The sequence below is a fragment of the Rhipicephalus microplus genome, unplaced genomic scaffold (genome assembly GCF_043290135.1).
Source record: "Rhipicephalus microplus isolate Deutch F79 unplaced genomic scaffold, USDA_Rmic scaffold_12, whole genome shotgun sequence".
Classification (NCBI taxonomy): Eukaryota; Metazoa; Arthropoda; class Arachnida; order Ixodida; family Ixodidae; genus Rhipicephalus; species Rhipicephalus microplus.
In genome coordinates, this window is record NW_027464585.1 from 23,429,778 (window position 1) to 23,449,926 (window position 20,149).

General features: G+C 46.8%; 1 protein-coding gene across 3 annotated transcripts in view; it reads right to left on the reverse strand.

The window, feature by feature from the left end:
• The window catches only part of KrT95D (phosphofurin acidic cluster sorting protein KrT95D), a 296,804-nt gene that overhangs the window by 202,971 nt on the left and 73,684 nt on the right, over window positions 1–20,149 (reverse strand). The window lies entirely within an intron of this gene.

The window sequence follows — 20,149 nt, forward strand, 5'->3', positions numbered from 1 at the left end:
AGAGACTTATCTATTCCCATGTTCATCCATGACTTGACTTGGTCAAGTACGAGTCAATGTTAATGTCCCTGTCAATCATTATAATAATGTGAGGTGTACAGGTGAAGCCATGGTGTCAATTTACAAGTGCACTTGTGAATACAATGTTAGACTTGGCTTTTTAGCCTTATGAAGAACTGTCTGTAAATGCATAAAATCGTTATATTACTTGCAATATTTCATGACAGTAAATATAACACCATAATAGTAATTCATCCTAAATAAGAGGACTTCAAGCTGAAAAAGACAACTTTTTCCAAAACTACACATTTTTCATTTTTATTTCCATTGTCAAGTATAACTTTCCTACTTTCCTGACAAAAAAAAAACTGAATATAGCAATTAAACTCGAAGTAGGTCAAAATCACTTTTAAAGAGCACAAGGTGACTACTAAAATCTAAAAGGTGCTCATTGTCTAGAGTCCCCTGGAAATTGCCACCTCGCTTCTTGCCTTTGCATTTCGTATGAGCAGTTCACTAAACCACATGCTCGAAATAATGATTTCCAAGCTCTTATGATGAGAAAAAAATCATATTAAAAAACATATCTATTCTGGAGTAATGAGCTTTCACTTATACCAGAGTACGTCAATGCTTTTCTGATCACTAAATTCCCCCTTAGTGCTATGGGGAGACCTTGCTGCTTCGCCCCCACTGTCCGCGCAGTAACGCCAGGTGCGCGTTTGGGCTTTCAAGATAGCTTCACTGCGTAGAGAGAGCTATAGGCCTGAGGAATCGAGCGGCATCGGTGATCAGTTTTCGTTGTTTTTCTAAATTTACGCGACTCACGACTGTGCGAACTGTGTGCAAAGACATGGATTAAACGACGATGCCCAAGATCTGCTGCGTGCCTGGTTGCTGCTCCGGCTACAAAAGTGTGAGCGAAAAGGTGCCGTTCTGTTTACCGAGAGACGGCGACAATAGAGAGAAATGAAAACGTGTGATACCGCGAACAGAAGTGTGCTGTTGCAACGCGGAAAGGCAAACTTGCGTGCCAGCGCCGTTCCTTCCCTATTCGAAAGATTGTCGTCGTACATGAGCAAGCCAAAGCCGTGATCCCGGTCAGCGAGAACAAAACCAGCAGCTAAAAGGTATAGATTGTCCTCACCTGACTCTCCAAGGGAAGACAACCTGCCATTTTCAAGCACAGCAACATCCAGTACAGCAGCAGCTAGCGATAAAGATAACCTAAATATTGTTACGAGGTTGGTGACTTCTGTACGAAATGTACTTACAGAGGAAAACCACAGGCAAGAGTCACAATGGCTGATTGGCACACTCGCGCACCTGTCAGCTCTTTCTGCCCTTCGTCTTCTTTTATACTTCATCTCCGTCACAGGACCCCCCGGGCGTTGGAGCGCCGTCTCGGCGCGAGTTCGGAAAAGTGGAAGAGAAGTAGGGTTTCATGCACGAAACATGGACAATGTCAACAAGTGACGAACTTGGTGACGTATCGGAGTGCAATGGCGCTATCTCATAGTTCACGTTGCTAACTTGATGTAAGACTAGGTAGGTATGAGGAAAAAAGTTTTTCGAAGAGACCTACATGGTGACATGGTGACCAGAGGAGCTCGTGGTCACCTGAGGCAAACGTTATATTACGATGCCGGTGGTCGCAGAGGGCTTTTTGCATATTTTGTGACATGGCGAGACGAGACTGGGCAACTTGACGAGCCATGTGAGCCTGATCAATGGCTTCGCGAGCGTACACGGAAGCAGATGGCACGAGAGACAAAGTGGTTTCGAATGGCAATACGGGGTCACGACCATACAAAAGATAAAAAGGCGAAAATCCTGTAGTGTCATGTCGAGAGGAATTACATGCGAAAGTCACATAGGCCAACATGGTGTCCCAGTCTCGATGATCTTGGGGAGACGTACATCGAAAACATCTCTGTGAGCGTGTGGTTGAGACGCTCAGTTAGGCCATTAGTTTGTGGGTGGTAGAAGGTAAATAGCTTGTGCGCTGTGGCACACGATCGAAGGAGGTTGTTGACAACTCTGAATAAGTAAGAGCAGCCAAGGTCCGTAAGCCGCTGTCGGGGTACACCGTGGTGTAAAATAAGGACATGAAAAAGAAAATGCGTGACGTCAGTGGCCCAACTGGTAGGCATGGCATTTGTTATCGTGTAACGGGTCGCATAATATGTGGCGACGGTGATCCATTTATTTCCTAGTGTCGTCGCCGGAAAAGGGCAAAGAAGGTCGACTCCCACGCGATGAAATGGTTTAAAGGGTACTTCAATTGGGTGAAGATATTCAGCTGGCATAAAGAAGGCCTTTTCCGGCACTGGCAGTGGTCACAAGTGACGACATATTGACGCATGCTGCTGTACAGTCCAGGCCAGAAGAACCAACGTCGCACACAGTCGTATGTGCGGGTAACGCCGAGGAGTCCCGCTGTTGGTGTGTCGTGAAGTTGTTCAAGTATGGCAGGCCGTAGATAACGAGGAATGACAAGTATAGGCTCAGGGCCTTCAGTGCTGACGTTGCGGCGGTAGAGGATGCCGTCATGCAGCACAAACATAAGAGATTTAGCGTCATGGCTGTCAGACTGGATGGCGTCGATGATAGTGCGCACTGGTTCACCCTATTGTTGTTCAACGCGTATATCACTGTCAGTAAACGCCATTACGCTGCTTTTAGGTCACGCACAACAAGATCAGAACAATCCACCGGATGACGAGAAAGAGTCTGCATCCTTGTGCAAACGGCCAGGCTTGTAGCTGACGCCAGAGTCCTTCAATGCTTTCTGGTCACGAAACTGCACCCAAAGGTTGATAAAGGGACAAACTCTCCCGCTAGCAGCGCCACCAGCCGTAAGAGGGCCACAAGCCGCCGCCAGTGCTGGGATTATATGCTCACTATTGCCGACATTTAGACGTGATTATGTGCGTGCTGTTCTTCCTGTTACCTTTTATTAAACATCACTGAATGCAGCAGTGCCATTAGATCAGTAAAAACGCGATCCAGTGTCGACGACGAATGAAAGCTGTTTACTTAAGAACGCACGCGTAGTTTGCTTGGGAGTGCGGAGCAACCTTATATATAGCAGCGCCTTCAAAGTGTTTCAACACCGCGCGATAACGCATTGTGTTAAGAATTACCTCATAGCCCAATTACATGCATACCTACATGCCTCGAAGCTTTATGTCGTTGCTCGCCAGTACCTAAAGATGATGCTCATGCTCCGTGCTCTTGATGCGAGCAGCTACTGCTGGATCTGCTCGACAATGTGTTTGCGCCTGGCCAAAGGGCGATGCTGTTTATGCGGTAGTAAAGCTTTCTATTCTGGCAGTGCCGCAAATATGGGGAGGAAGGTGAACGGAATGAAACACGACTAGGTAAGACAGGGGCAATCGCATTGGTTTATATCCGGCTCGTCTCTCGCACGCTGCTACCCAAGTAATCGAATGAAGGGAATGGTCGCGTTAGATGTTTTTATTCTAGACCTTTCAATTGAGTCTGCACCCAAATGTGCAGTTGTTCTGCACACACGTTTGTGAGCGCCGATAGCTTTCTTGACGCAGGTACTTTCGATGTCGCGGTTATAGCAGCTCAGCGCTTTTGCGACCGCTTGCTTCAGTATTAAGGGTGCTGCTTGAATAGGCACGAGTTTCACGTGCCTAACATCAGAGTGACCCCTTTTTTACACGCAATTTAGTCGAGACACCTGTCTCTTGACGTGTCCTTATGTTAACTGTTTAGAGCAGCATTAATTACTGGCCGACAACCCACAATTTCTTCGGGAAGGAAAGTACAGCAGCCTGATCCAGGAGTTCCTTTCGATGCCAGTGCTAGCTGCTCGGCGACCTTTGCCACACTATCTAGGTACCATACCATACTTTTTTATGCTTGGGGGAGGGAGGGCAAGGGTTACGATTCAAAGCATGCAATAAATCTGAAATTTGGTACTAATGGTACGCCACTTAGTATTTAGATGTGTACTTATGAATGGAAGCTTCCCATCAGGTGCATTTAATGAGGAGCAAGTTCGAAAACATGTTTTATTTACACAAAATACACAGAGAACAACACCTTGGAGAAGAGGAGCACTAGAAACTATTATAGCTGTGTTCAGTAATGTTACACACTCAGTCCCTTGTGAGGGGAGGGGGGTGGGACCCAGTCAAGTTTTTTTGCTTTCTATCCCCTCACGTCCTGCTTTCTGTCCTACGTCACCTGGATACTGGGGCATCAAGGAATGGCGGGAAACGAAGCAGCCCACGCTGCAGCCCGAGAACATACACAGCCAGTATGCTCAACACAGAGGCTTCCGCCCCCCACTTGCCGGGCATGAACCGCGCATAGTTGCCCGCGAGGCTTTGTTTTTTTTCTCGCGTGAAGAAATGTAACCTACATCTCAAAAAGAAGTGGGTGACCTCAGCTGTTGTCCCTAAAAAGTGCAACACACAACCTACACTTGCTGACGCTGTGCGGCTGTCGAGCAAAATGCTCTCAACAATCCTTGCAAACACGTCGCCGCATGCAATTTTTTGCACCGTGTACGTCTCTACATGCTCCTCAACAATTTTCAGGAGAACAAGAAGACGGCTGCTAGGCACTTTCAGATAGCCCCTCGATTTCATTTGGATCAAGGCAGATTTCTGACGCGTTGTACTCAACATTGTTTCGACGCAGGCTAAGCAATCTAACGTAGAAAACTTCTTGGCCACATATCCGCTGAGGTAATCCAAAATGGAGCCCTTGGTTGACAGGGGGCCAATGTCTTCCACGCAGTCTGTTGTTGGCACAGGTCATGCGACTGAAGGAAGAAAGTAATGCCGTGGCCAAACCGGCGCAAGAGCTTACCGTCACAAGCTTCTCCTACCGAGTTGGTGTTCGCATTTTGGCATTCCACTGCAGCCCATTCAGGTGACAATTCGCGCCGCCTCTTCGCTGGTTGCCACTGAATCGCTGGCCGGGAAAGTGGTTTCGGCTTTGTCAGGTAGGACGGGAGCTCGTCGAAAATCCTCGGAACGGCATCGGTGCGAAGCCTCGGTCTCTCTCGCTGAAGCGACATGACCAGCCGTTCACGATGTATTCGTCGGTTCTTATAACCTCGGTAGCATCAAAATGCTTTTCACAAGCCCGAACGTTTTTGCTGTCGAAGTTGAAACCGCCAGCTTTCATCCGCAGTATAGATGTCTTCCATTTCTCCCGAAGTTCAGTACTACTGGGGAAACAGAAGAGCGACGCCTTCTTGCTTGTTGCTCCTATATCCGGAGCTGCAGCCCGTCACACAGCACGTCTTAGGCATTGCTCCTTCGAATTTTTATGCCATCGACCTTGAACGCGGAGCACTGGCCCTTGAAGTTATCATGACGCTGATGCAGAAACTTTGTTCGAAGGAATACCGCGAGCTGACTTTACACAATGCCTTCGAGCTGCTGCTGCTGCCAATGCGTTCTGCCAGGCAATGGCCGGGTGCAACGTAGCGGTGGCCCCCATATCCCAGCTCGCGCCGCGTAGCGTCCGCTCTTGGCAGCATATCAGGCTCTCCTATAGAGTGACAGAGAAGTTTCGTGACCAGAACGGTATGAAAGGACTCTGCTGACGCTAAACGAAAACTCCTGAAGCCTCAGAGCCCAGCGACCCAGACGTTTAGTGGGGTCCTTCAGAAAACTCAGCCAGCAGAGGGCGTGGTGGTCCGTAAGGACGGAGAATATGCGACTATATAAATATGGCTGGAACTTGGCGACCACCCAAACTAAAGCTAAATACTCTCTCTCGGTGATGGAATGATTCCTCTCAGGGGGAGAAAGCAGGCGACTGGCGTAAGCTATCATGCACTCTCTACCGTGGTGCCGCTGAGCGAGAACTGCGCCGATACCATGGCCACTAGCATCTTTGCGATTTTCTGTCGCAGCAGAACGATTAAAGTGGGCAAGTATGGGGGCGTATTTAAATAGCCGATGAGAACGGTGAACACTTGAGCCTGCTCAGGGCCCCATGAGAATGTAGTATCCTTGAGCAAATCTGTAAGTGGCCTGGCAACATCGGCGAAGTTTTTTACAAAATGACGAAAGTACGAACATAAGCCAATGAAGCTCCGGATGTCGCATGTAGAACGGGGCACCAGAAAGCTGCGGATGGCGCGGATCTTTTCGGAATCTAGTTGGACGCCATCGGTGTTTACGAGATGGCCCAGAACAGCAATCTTACGGTGGCCAAATTGACATTTCTTGGAGTTCAGTTGTAGCCCAGCTTGGTAGGAAGCGCAGCCACTACTACACAGAACACACAACACAAGCGCTTAACTTCAACTAAACGTTTATTGCAAACGTCGGAGTTTATAAAGGGGGTGAAAGAGAGAAAAAAAAAAAGAAATAAAGATGGTGAAAAAGAAAAAAAGTAATAATAAAAGGCAGACAACAAAGAGCACACGTGCCAGTCCTATACATTACTTATCCGTTATTATCTATCACCCCATCCAAAAAACAAAGTTCTTTCCGCATCAGCGAGATAGAGGGTGCACTAACACACTCAATTCATCTTGTGTCATTTTCGCAGCTTCTACTATCAAACGGGTTAATAAATCTCTGTCCGGACATAACACGCAAGTGTTATCGAAATACGGCACACAACTACACTCCTTACAGTGGATCGCCAAGTGACCATCGGAACCCTTTTGCACTTTATTGTGGTACTTTTTTAACCTCTCATTTATGCATCTTTCAGTTGTTCCCACATAGACAAGACCACACGACAAGGCCATTCTATACACAACCGACAGTGCACACTCAACATATTTATTGCGACGCTTAATTTGGCATCCTTTTTTTTTCTTTCGAAACAGGACAAGTTTTGTGACATATTCTGGTGTTACGACCGTCATAATTATTGAATTTTTTTGGCCTTTGTGAACGGGTCGAAAATATTTCGACGCATTCCAAGCGAGGGTGTGCTGTCAAGACGGGTTGGTTTCCTGTCAGCAAAACGTGAAAAGGGGCCAGGACAGGTCTGCGCAAGGAAGGCACACGAGCCAAGAAGGGCCTTTGTGTTCGCTGCGAGCAAGGCTTTCGAAGCAGACACGCAGACAGCTGGGCCATTTTCGAGGTCACCGAGGATCTGGAAATCTCGGAACCAGCATGGTATTTGCAGTTCAGGCTGCAAGCTAAAGCCAAATTGGTTGTGGCTACATCTTGCGAGGACAAGCGGAGCCCCGGGATATGCGCTGCTACGCCACAGCTTCTAGCAAACAACTAGGATGGAATGTGGGGGTGAAGAAAAGGATATTGCCCTATGTTCTGCAGCCTTGCCAGAGTTCCCCCTCAGCGACAAGGGATTAGTTGACTATTAATTTCCCCCTTTCTCCATAGGATCGGCTGAATGGGGTGGCATATTTTGAAGATATGCTGGCCCACCACTACATTGTCCTACCCAAGCAGTCAGGCAAGTTTGACACGTGTACTGGCAGCCGGTTTTTCAAATCACACCCAGCTGCCGGAAGAGTCTTCGAAGCCAATATCATCGGACGCGAGCGAAACTTGGCGACGTGTGCGAAAAGGTCGGTGCAGTGCGTTTGTGACCATATTTGGGCATCGTGTAGACTGTGCCCTCTCCTCACGCATTGTGTGGTGCCTTTCCTCTCCTTCGTGGATGGAGCATCTAGACCATGGAGCGCCGTATTGGCTGAAGCCGCGGACAGTACGCCCAGCCTTGGCAACGCGGCGCTATATAAACGGAAGACTCTTGTGTATTTTAAGCTCAGGAGCTCTGAAGCTCTACAGTTCAACAGCTCTCATGTACAGTTCTGATCCCTTGATCAGCTCTTTTCTAACTCTCAGTTACTAACCATGTAAATAAATTGTTGTCGTTTTTACGAGCGCCTCGTCTGACTTGTTCGGCGATGGGTCCTAGGACGGGGGCCCGCTACCAAACTGAGACACGTGGGACCCGAAGTCGCAACACTGGACAGTTTCTCTGCAGCAGACATGACCACTCGGACGCCCACCTTATCTCCAATCTCTTTGACATTGTGTGCCACACCATGGATATAAGGGACAACAGTCCTTTTACGCTGCTGCAGGGAAGTGTCAATACGCTGCTTATTTTGTTTCTTTAGGTCCCTATGTAGCGATTCAGCGACGCCCATAACCATTCGTTGCTGCCTGCAGTCGCAAAACCTGTTGAAAAAAAGACTTCTTCAAGGAATTAAAAAGGCACAATCATGCGACAGACCTCTTCACTACTTTGGTATGGGCAGAAGAGAAAGGCAACAATGGCTTTTTGCTCCTAAGCTCATAGAGCCAACCAACGTGGTCATCCTGAAATTGCAACGAAAGATCTAGAAACCCGAGCATATTACCATATGGCATTTCATGTGTTAGTTTCAGAGGCTGACAAACTGTCTAAAATACTCCTAGTGTCAAAACAGCAACACTTTGAAACTCACTTTGAAAAAACTTTGAAAAAAAAAAACACTTTGAAAAAAAGGTTTTAAGTCAAGTGCAGGGATTGGTATTGATGCATTGAAAGTAGTGTCGTTGGCGAAAGCAGCCAGCTTGTTGGCCAAAACGTTCCCTAGTATCTCACAGTGCCCTGAAACCCAGCAGACAACAACACGCTGTTTTGACGTGTACAATGTGCATAGAAGTGAGCAAAGTGACACCAGCACGGGGTTCTTGTGCTTTTTAGGAGTTTTCAGGGCTTTGACCACGCTTAGGAAATCTGTGTATATTACCGCCCTTTGTAATTTAATCTGTTTGATGTGTTTCACGACCGCCATTATTGCGTAAGCTTCTCCTGTGAAAATGCTTGCATGAGGATGAAGAACACCGGCCTAGGAAAAAGATTGGCCTACCGCTGCATATGACACAGAAGTATTGGACTTCGACGCATCGGTAAAGAACTCAGGGCATGTGTATTTATGTTGTAGTTCTAGGAAGTATGTAAGTATCTGCGCAAATGGTGCGTGCTTTGCGACTTCAACAAAAGAGACATCACAGTCTTTAAGCTGCCACTGCCACGGTGGCAGATATGTTGCAGGAGCCATCAAACTGTGTTCAAGAAAAGGCACACCTGTTTCTTCCGCCAGGCCCCTTACACGGAGCGCGTAGGGCTGCCTAAACGAAGGACGGTTCTCAAACAAGCCAGAACAAGACAAATCATTTATTGTGAAATATGAAAATTGTTTCTTGTCTGCCTTCACCTACAAAAAGTATAAGAAGGACAGGAAACATCTTTGTAGATGGAGCGACCATTCATTCGAATCCACGTACACACTCTCCCCAGGGCTAGTTCGGAAAGCACCCGTAGAGAGGCGAATGCCTAGATGGTGGACAGGGTCAAGAATCTTCAAGGCCGATGGTGTTGCCGACTGATAGATTATAGCACCGTAATCTAGGCGTGTGCGTACGAGGCTTTTATATGAATTCATAAGACATTTCGTGTCACTACCCCATATAGTGCGTGACAACACTTTCATTGTTCATTGTTTTTAAGCACCTGTCCTTTAAATACTTAATGTGTGAGCTGAAGGTTAGTTTAGTGTCTAATATGAGACCAAGAAACTTGTGCTCGGTCTTCACTGACAGATGTTGACCATGGAGGTCAATGTCGGGGTCAGGATGGAGGCCCCTCTTTTGGCTTAACAAGACACAAGTGCTCTCTTGCGCGTTGAGTATAAAATCAATCTCATCTGCCCATCGAGATACCTTGTTCAACCTGAGTTGAACCTGACGTTGGCACACTGAGATGTTGCATGATTTGGAACCAATCTGTACATCATCGACATATATGCAATAAAAAAATATTACGTGGGAGAGACAAGTGCAAGGAATTCATTTTAACTATGAAAAGTGTGCAGCTCAATACACCTTTTTGTGGCACTCCTGTTTCTTGAACAAATATTCGAGATAAGACAGTGCCAACTCGGACACGGAATGTTCGATTGGACAAGTAGCTTTCGATGATTGACAGCCCTCAACCTTGCACACTTAAATGTGACAGGTCTCGCAATATGCCAAAGCACCATGTAGTGTCATATGCCGTTTTTATATCGAAGAACACAGAAAGAAAAAATTGCTTATAAACAAAAGCGTCACGAATTTGTGCCTCAATACAGACAAGGTGGTCAGTGGTGGACCGAGCCTCTCGAAACCCACACTGGTATGGGTCAAGTAGGCCATTGATTTCAAGGAACTGCATCAGGCACCTGTTAATCATTTCTTCAAAGACCTTGCAAACACAGCTGGTTAATGCTATTGGCCTGTGGATGGAGACTGAGGCCGGGTCCTTGCCTTGTTTTAGAATTGGGATAACGATAGCTTTCTTCCAGGCTGAGGGTAGCTCGCCGGAAGACCATATCGCATTATACAGGGAGAGGAGAGCTTTTTGGGTTTCAGTGAGCAGGTGTTTTAACATTTCATATGCCACACGGTCCGGGCCTGGGGTAGATTTATTGCAGCAGGTAAGTGAGGCTTGTAGTTCAGCCAAACAGAAAGGTTCATTGTATGCCTCATGTGTTGTGGGTTTGAGCTCTAATCTCCGTTTTTTTATTGTGGTTTTGTATCTTCGGAACGCTTCACTATAGTGTGATGAGCTGGAGACCTGTTCGAAGTGCATTCCGAGAGTGTGTGCCTGGTCTTCCAAACTCTCCCCTTGTGTGTTCACTAAGGAAGTGAATGTGCTTTTCGTCCTGCCACCTTATCAACCATGCTCCAGACTCTCGACTCATCTGTGTATGAGTTAATGCCCGATAAAAATTTGTGCCAACTTTCCCTTCTCACCAGTCGGCGCCTCCTCCTTGCTTGCGACTTGACGTTCTTAAAGTTTACGAGATTCTCGGCTGTGGGCGAGCCACTAAGCAACTTCCATGCCTCATTTTGTTTTGTTTTTTTCGAGTATCACGGCACTCATTATTCCACCATGGGACTCGTCGTTCGCTTGATGGTCCGCATGTTTAGGGAATACATTTCGTTGCTGCATCAACCAAGAAAGCTGTAAAGTAGCACACAGCATCTCCTATGCTCAACGCCGCCATGTTAGTCCAAGGTAATAGAGTCATGTTTTCAAACTTTTCCCAATCGGCTTTGTCGGTGAGCCATTTGGGAACTTGTGCAGGACATGTATTTGTTATTGATGTGCTGATAACGATAGGAAAATTGTCACTACCATATGGATTATTAATGACTTCCATTTAGTAAAGGCAGGAGTGATGGGGATGTCTATTGTTGAGTACGTATTGTTAGTGATGTTGTAATATGTTGGCTCTTTTCGATTCAGCAGGCACGCACCGAAAGAAAAAAGGAACTGTTCAATCAGGCGACCTCGAGCATCGCAACGAGAGTCACCCCATAGATTGCTATGTGCATTGAAATCTCCAAGGAGAATATAAGGTTCTGGAAGTTCGTCTATGAGGAACTCGAATTCATGCTTTTCAAGACAGTGTTGTGGAGGTATGTAGAGAGAGCAGATGGTGAGGAGCTTATTCAAAAGAACTGCTCGAACAGCCACCGCCTCAAAGAATGTTTGTAGTGGTAGGTGTGTGCATGCAATCCCTTGATTGACTATAATGGCAACACCACCGGATGGCACAATGGCATCATTCCAGACCTTCCGAAAAGTAATGTAATGACGTAAAAAGTTGGTGTGTTTAGGTTTCAGGTGTGTCTCTTGTACGCACAGCATCTTAGGTGTGTGATTGTGTAAAAGTTCCTGGATATCGTCGAGGTTTCTCAGCAGTCCTTTCACGTTCCACTGTAGTATTTGTGTCATTTTAATGTTGTGTGGTGCTGTGTGTACAGAAGTGTTCCGTTAGGTTACAGGGCCTTTTGGGGGCCCTGTGATTCGAGGTTTTTCTTTTTTGGCGCGCTTCAAGGAGTTGGGCATATGCTTCGGCGTCTGTGGCGCGGGAGGAGTGGGACTTGTATTTATCACCTCTTGTGAGGTGGTGGACGGTGCCTGCTCGGCAGGCACATTCACAGAACTTTCGTACCTAACTGCGCTTGCAGTGGTCCGAGGTCCAGCAGACACGGGGGTCTGCCGACCCTGTTTGTCAGATGGCGAAGCAGTACAAGCTGCTCAAGCCGGGGGCGCTGGTGGCCCTGCCGCGGCCACACTCTGTGCGACATTCGTGGGTGCCGAAACGTGTGGCGCGGCGCCCCGGCGCTTCACATCGGCGAAGGAGGGAAAAGACTGGCTGTGTACTACGAACCGTTGACATGCTTCTTGGAATGACAGATTAAATTTGACCTTAATTTCTACTGTTTGTTTCTCTTTTTTTTTCATGTGGGGAATGATCGTGATTAGGCAGCGTGATCTCTTTCACAGATCGAACAATGAGTTGTTTCCGAGGTGCAGTTATCGGATATGTGTTGCATGGATGCACACTTTGCGCAAGTGGCGCGCCCTCGGCAACTCTTCGATTCATGCCCGTAACATTGACACTTGAAACATCGACGAGGATTGGGAATGTGTGGTCTTACGCGAAGCTTACAATAGCCGGTTTCAATTGATGCTGGTAGGTCACTAATTCCAAAGGTAATAATTATGTGTTTTGTAGGGGTCTGTTTGTTGTCACGCTTGATTATTATTCTCTGTACCTTCACAACGTTTTGGTCTTGCCATCGTTCTAACAGTTTGCTTTCACTCAGATTGATAAGATCATCATACGAAATTACCCGACAGACTGTGTTCATAGACCTGTGTGGGCCCACTGAAACAGGAGTGTCCCCAAATGTTACAATTCTGGATAGTTTGTTGTATTGAGTTTTGTCGCGAACCTCCAGAAGAAGATCACCACTTCCCATCTTCGTCACTTTATAACCTGGGCCTATTGCTTAGGTGAGAGTTTTCGACACGAGAAAGGATGAAATTGCACGTACTGTCTTCTTTTCGTTCTGAGTATGAATAACATGGTATTATGGGAAGGTTCGTTTTGGAGTATTGAGCATGAATGTGTCTTCGGTGCGCCACCTTTTCAGGGAGGGATCAGAAAGGGGGGGAAGCATTTGCCATAAATAAACTATAAAATTCGGCAGCAGTGCCAGCCGCCCACCACTGAGCCCAACCAGGGGACGTGGCAGGAGATGCTAAGCAAGTCCTGTCGACGCCAGCTGTGCAGCGCTGCTATAACCTAATATGGAATAGCCAAGAATGGGCATCCACACAAGGTTAACCCTTGCCGCCAAGAAATTTGGAAGTAAACGGAATAGAGTAGAAGACAGGACAGATAGAAAGTGAGAGATAAAGACGAAGATGTAGGGACAGTGAGCTAGGAAAAGGCGACTGCCCATTTCCCCTGGGTGGGTCAGCCCAGGGGTACGGGGCCAAAGGGGTGTGTTGCCTCTGCGGGGGGGCCTTAAAGGTCCAATCACTGCGGCGTTGGCTCAAGCCCCAGGATCCCCTTTTCCCTGGACACGGCAGAGCCACGCACGGCTAGGCGTGGAAGGGAGTCTGAACTCCCCCGTTAGCTCGGGTCCGTGGTGTCGCTTCGCACCAAACGCCTACTTACACAGACGCCCCTGCAGGGGATGTAGGCTTGATGGAGGCGGGTCAAGTTCATGTAGTCTTGTACATCGTATGCTTGGTGTGTTCCACTCAGTCAGTGTGAGACTGCGGGCCAGTTGACGAATCTGCCTCGTTGCATCCCCTCTCGAAAGCGCAATGGGATTGCTGTTTGCTTCTTTATGTGACTAGCGAGCAGCATCATCAGTATAATCATTTTCGCTTATACCACAATGCCCAGGCAACCATTGAAACGCAATGTCATGGCATTGTTGTATTAAGAGGTAGTGAAGGTTCCCGGTTTGGTAGGTCAACTGGTTGTGGCATCTTTGTCGGAGAACCGACCGCAGGCACTGTAACGCTAGTTTCAGGTCAGAAAACCCGATTCATTTACTTGAACGGTACTTCTTCAGAATTGATGAATTCCAATACCCTACGCAGAGCCTCGAGTTCTGCCGCCGTGGATGTCGTCGCATCTGAAGTCGTTAAACGCCAAGTTACCCTTTGTGATGGTATAACCACTGCTACACCTGAACTGGACGACTTGGTCTAGCCATCCGTGTAAATGTGCACGTGGTTACTGTAGTTTTGGCCCAGAAGGAATAGATTCAGTCGCTTTGGGGCATGTGTTGGTAAGTCCCGTTTTCTCCACACTCCTGGGATTGTTAAGTAAACTCGTGGCCAACTCAAGCTCAAAGGAGGAGGCAGTGGCTTTGATGCAGGTGCGTATGCCTCAGTAAACGATGAGCGATGCTTGCAGACAGTGGCACCGTATGTCGTGTGGGCCCTTTCAGTAGTGAGGCTCGCCATGTGGTGAGAAGGGGTCCTGGTATAATGCCCGAGGTGCATGCGGATTGTCTTGGTAATAATATGCGTCTTGATTGAGTGATCTTGAGCGATGGCAATGGTTTCAGCCGTTGAAGCACTGCGGGGTAATCCAAGGCATATCCTAAGTGCTAGGGCTTCAATGCTCTGAATTGTGCGCAGGTTGGTCTTGCCGGTGTTAGATATTGCAGGTAAGCTATATCACAAGAAACCGACAAACAGTGCTCTGTAAAGATGCAGCATGGATGGAGCAGACATTGGTTTTGGCGTGAACCTTACCACTGCCCATTTTCCGCAGGACACTTCGAGACCTTGTTTATGAAGGTAGCATTACGTCCTTGTAGCTGCCTTCTGAAGGCGAGCGTGAAAGTGAAGCCTTGCCACTGCTGACGTCCAAATACAGATGTCGTCAGCGTAGATAGAAAGTTCTAGAGTGCTTGGTAGATGCTCGAGTAACCCAATGAGGGTTAGATTGAAAAGCGCAGGGCTTAGCACTCCTCCCTGAAGGACTCCTCAGCTGCTGTAATAATCAAGCGTTGGGCCATTCGCTGTTATCACGTAGAATGATCTTGGCTGTAAGTAACTGTACACCCACATTTATGTTTTGCCACCAAGACCTACTGTTTCCAAGGCACTAAGAATGATTTCATGGGCAACATTGTGGTAAGCCCCCGTAACGTCTAGAGATAGGGCGGCACACAGTCTCTCACAGGCTTTCTGGTGTTCAACATATGTCACCAGATCAACAAAGTTGTTGATTGACAAATGGCTGCGCCTGAATTCGATCATACATACCGGATAGATTTCGTAGTGATCTAAATACCATTCCATTTGGGTTAGAATCATTCTTTCCATTGTTTTTCCCACACAACTGGCAAGCGTGATAGGACAGTACGAGGCAATATCCAAAGGAGATTTACCAGCTTTTAGAAATGGAATGAGGCGACTTGACTTCCATGCTTGGGGAACCGTACCAGTCTGCCAGGAGTCATTGTAAAGGCGTAGGAGTGCCTTCCGGGCTTCGTCTCCAAGATTACAGGGGGCATGGTACGTAATGCCGTCAGGTCTGGGTGCTTAAGAACGTCTGCACAATACCAGTGTCACTTCTAGCTCATCCATTGAAAACTGGCACTTTATACGGGGATCACGTGAAGGCTGTGGGTTGTCAAGTGTTTCTATTCTTGTTTCCGTGAAATTGAACTTGCCGGCAATTATTCTACAGAACAATTCTGCGACGTCAATCTCTCTGCATTGTAGGTGAAGCGCCAGAGATATAAATGGGTGTTGCTTACCAAAGCTTGTGCTAAGAGCACGGGCAGTTCACCATATCAGTGATAGAGGGCTTTGGTGGATCCAACGACTCGCAGAAGGATGTCCAACGTCGCCAAGCCAGTATGTCCATGTGCCGTTGTATTTTCTTTTGAATGCACCCAGCCAGCCTCAAAGCTTCCATGCACTTTGTCTGTATGTACCTACATTCGGCACGACGACGTATTGCGCGAAGTTTCTCAAGCTCGATGTCGAAATCGGTGCGCTGAAGAATACCCCGCATTCACTTTTAAACCATACATAAGTCACATATTGAGGTATGCGCAAAAACGCCAACTTAGATCCAAAATACAATGTTAGATATGCAGGCGGAATTTTATAAGGACGCGACTGCGTCCTTTTTGCAGCTCACACATGTTGCTCCGTCCATGATAAAGCTTTTGACTAAATTTGGCGTTGCACGCTAAATTTGCTATTTAGGCAGGGCTTGGCACAGCAAGCCAGATTGGCACATCATGGCACAATTGGCTCAGCGCTTCCACCCCTGATAACATTTCCTCGTTTTTCTGCTAAAGCATTGGACAAGGTGTCTCATCGCTCACTATTTCTCCAACTTAGTATTTTTAACATTGACTCTAACATCTTGAACTGGGTATAATGTTTTCTATCTAACCGTACTCAATTTGTAATAGCTAATTATGCTGCATCAGCCGCGTCCCTAAAGGCTCCGTCTTGGGCCCATTGTTACTTCTATTTATATTAATGAATTCCCTGTTGTTACTAATATTTCCACTAAACTATTTACTGACGACTGTGTTTTATATACCCCCAAAATAACTAATCAGCATGATAACCTTATTCTTCAATAAGATTCAGATAACATGTCAAACTGGTGCTCACAGTGGCTAATCTTTTTAATTCCCACTAAATGAAAAATCTCGCATTTCTCGGGTCGCCCTCATTCATCCAAATATTTTGGCTATGCAATCAATAACATCAGCCTCGAGTACATAACTACAAATATCTCGGAATTCAGTTCACCAATAACCTTCCTTGGCATGCGCACAATTAATACATCACTAACAATGCGCAAAGATCTCTCGGGTACATACACAAAAATTTTTCTAAAGCCCCATGCAATTTAAAATTACTACTCTATAAAACATTATTTAGACCCAAGCTCGAGTATGCTTTTTCTGTTTGGGACCCTGGTCAAAAAACATTGATAACTATCATCGAATCAGTTCAGAATCGTTCAGCACATTTCATTAACTCAAATTATTCCAATACAGTTAGCATTTCCCTAATGAAATCGAACCTAGGACTAACAAATTTGAAACTTGAAAGAAAAATATCTCACCTATGTCTTCTTGAAAAGATCATATGCAAAAATAATTCACCTAAACAAAATCTCACCTCAACGCCTTCATACGTATCATCACATCTTAATCATCAGTATAAAGTATTCATTCCTTTTTGCCACACTAATATTTCTTCAGACTCCTTTTTACCAAAAACGAGTGCTGAGTGGAACCGCCTTCACCGCTCCATTGCCTGCATCAAGGATGCTTCATTCAAAGCTGCACTAACCGATTACATCTCCAGCCAATAATAGCTTTATTCGTTCGAACGTGTATTTGAATTATTTTGTTCGTATTTCTGTGTGGTATTGCTTGCATTTCTTCGTTTCTGTATAAGCCACCCCCTCTGTAATGCCTTCATGCACCCTGAGGGTAAAATAAATGAAATGAAGTGAAATACCATCCCCTTATTAGGCATCTCAAGTGCGTAACGAGTTTCCTAGTGGACGATGCCATCACTCTGAAGCTTCTCTGCAAGAAAATGTTGCTAACGAATCACCCAGACTACAAAAGATGTCGTTACACACCATCAGGCATCAGAAACCATGAGAGAGACAATGGAGACGACTAATGCAATCCTGCTTGTCTTGTTGTTTTTCTGCCATCTTGGCTACAACTGCTTCTGCTGTTCCCTGTTTATTTTATAAATATATTTTCTTTTTCATACTCTCATCCCCAACATTTGCTTGTGGTGATGCAAGTACAAACACAATATAACTCAGCTCTACAGCGACCAACGTTTGGGTTTTCCACCATGGCAAACAAGGGGCCCACTCCCGCCAAGGCGACCACAAGGATTGCAGTCTTTCCTCAGGTAAAATATTGTGCCACATTCTACAGGACTGTTAATATTGTGAGCGCAGTCACCGACTCTTCTTTATCAATTGGACGTGTCATCATCATTTGTATAATTTCTTCATCTGTAGATATCACCATCAGTGTGTGCCAGCTCGAGCTCGCCTTGAATAAAGCTCTTCCTCATGGTACTTCTCGATCCCCAAGTCCTCTCGCACGTTACCACTGGAGCTCCGCTCGGGTCGTCATCTACTACCACCTGCCATGGCAGCGCAAGACAATCATGGTCCATCCAACCCCACCAGTCCAGTGCAGCCTCCGCCGTCGACCCTGGCCATCCACAGCCACCAGCGTGATCTGCCAGTATTCTCGGGTCTCAAAGGGGATTACGTTGAAGAATGGCTACACACCTACGACCTCGTTGAACAGGTGGGATACTCTACACAAATTACGTACGGTCCCTGTCTACATAACTGATGTTGGCAAAACCTGGTTTTGGAACCACCTCCAAGATCTTCCCGACTGGGACACGTTCGCACGGCAGATCCGCCAGATTTGCGGTTCCCCCAGTGTCCACGCTAAAGCAGCAACGAAGAAGCTTGCTGAACACATTCAGCTGGCGGGTGATTCATACAACTCGTACAATTGAGGACGTTCTTGCCTTGTGCAAGCGTGTAAATTCATCTATGCCTCAAAGCAACCAAATACGCCATATTATCAAAGGCATAAATACCGTTGCATTCAACGCCCTTGCGTCGCAAAACCCTACCACGACTCAAGATGTCATCACTATTTGTCAGAGACTAGAAGAACTTCAGTCTCTTCGTCTTTGCCATGATGCCTCGGACATTCGTCTTCCTGCGGCCCTCGACAGCAGTGCCCTGGACCGCGACATCGTTCGTGAGGAGCTTCATGGGCGCTGCTCTTCCTGCGCTCCACCACTTACTTTAGCCTCAGCTCCAACCAACTTGCGGGACATCATTAGGCAAGAGATGGCATCTGCGTCACATCCACCTTGTTCCACCGAATCGAGACCTCGTCAGGTACCAACGTACGCAGAAGTCGTGGCGCTCTCAGCACCCACCACTATCCCAGCGGCTACACCAGGTGGCCATGTACCTGTGGCGTCAGGGTCACTACCGATGCGCCCACATCCGTATTACGCCATGCTGCGTCCTCCACGCCCAATCTGTTATTATTGCGGCTATAGGGGTCATATATCTCGCTTTTGACGAAGACGCCAACAGGACGAGCAACGTGACTACGCTCCAGAGGAACACGGACGCTTCAGTCCACTCACGAACTACCAGTGCACGCTTTACCGGTCTTCTTTTCAGCATTTCCCCGCTCCACCTTACAGTATTGGTCTTCCTCTCGCGAGTCTCGCCGCCGCTCACCATCTCCCAATAGCCGTTCCGTGTCGCCTCTGCGACCCATCTCCAATGTTCTGAATGCCTACTCGGAAAACTCCCCATTGCAGTTTTAGGAGGGGAAACTGCATCCACCGGACAGCCAGCAATTCCTCCAGACAGACCATTGAACTTGTTAACAGTGTTAGTAGAAGGTATACGCGTTGAAGCTCTAGTGGATACTGGCGCTGCTATTTCCATTATTCGCTCTGACCTTTGCTCCCATCTCCGCAAAGTAACTATTACTCTGCGGTGATTTTAATCTGCCTCGAATTGACTGGGATTCGATGCGTGCCGTTCCTACCTGTGATCATTCCGAACTACTGCTTGATGTTGTTTTTTCTTGTAAATTAGGCCAAATTGTGCATGAACCTACTCGTGTTTCGGCAAACTCAAGGTCACTACTTGACCTTGTCTTTCTTTCTGAATCCGTTCAACGGCTCGGTTTTGATGTCAATGTTCTGCCCGGGATTTCAGATCACGAAATAGTACAGATTAAAAGTCATATGTTGCCCTCAACTTCGCGGGCAATCATTAAGCCATTTAGAGATTTTAACTGTGCTGATAATGAAAGTATTTTGGACTTCCTCGAACTAGATTTCGACACCTTTACGAGCAAATACAATAACGGGTATCTCGACGTAAACGGATTATGGTTGCACTTAAAGACGGCCGTGCATACTTGTATTAACAAATATGTCCCACAAAAACAAAGAAAGATTAACCGCCAAAGCCCGTGGATTACGCGTGACATAATTCACTTAAAACGTCGTGTTAAGCGTCTCTCCCGAGCGCCCAAAACGCCTAACGTGCTACCTTCCCTAAGGGCTGACCTACGGATAAAAATCAAAGAATCAAAGTATCACTTTTTTAATGTTAAGATGCACGGCCTTCTTGTCACCAACCCTAAGAAGTTCTGGACTCACATCACCCAAAAGAAAGACCCAGTCGGCAAAATTAAAATAAACAACAGGGAAGTGTCCGATGCCTGCTCGATAG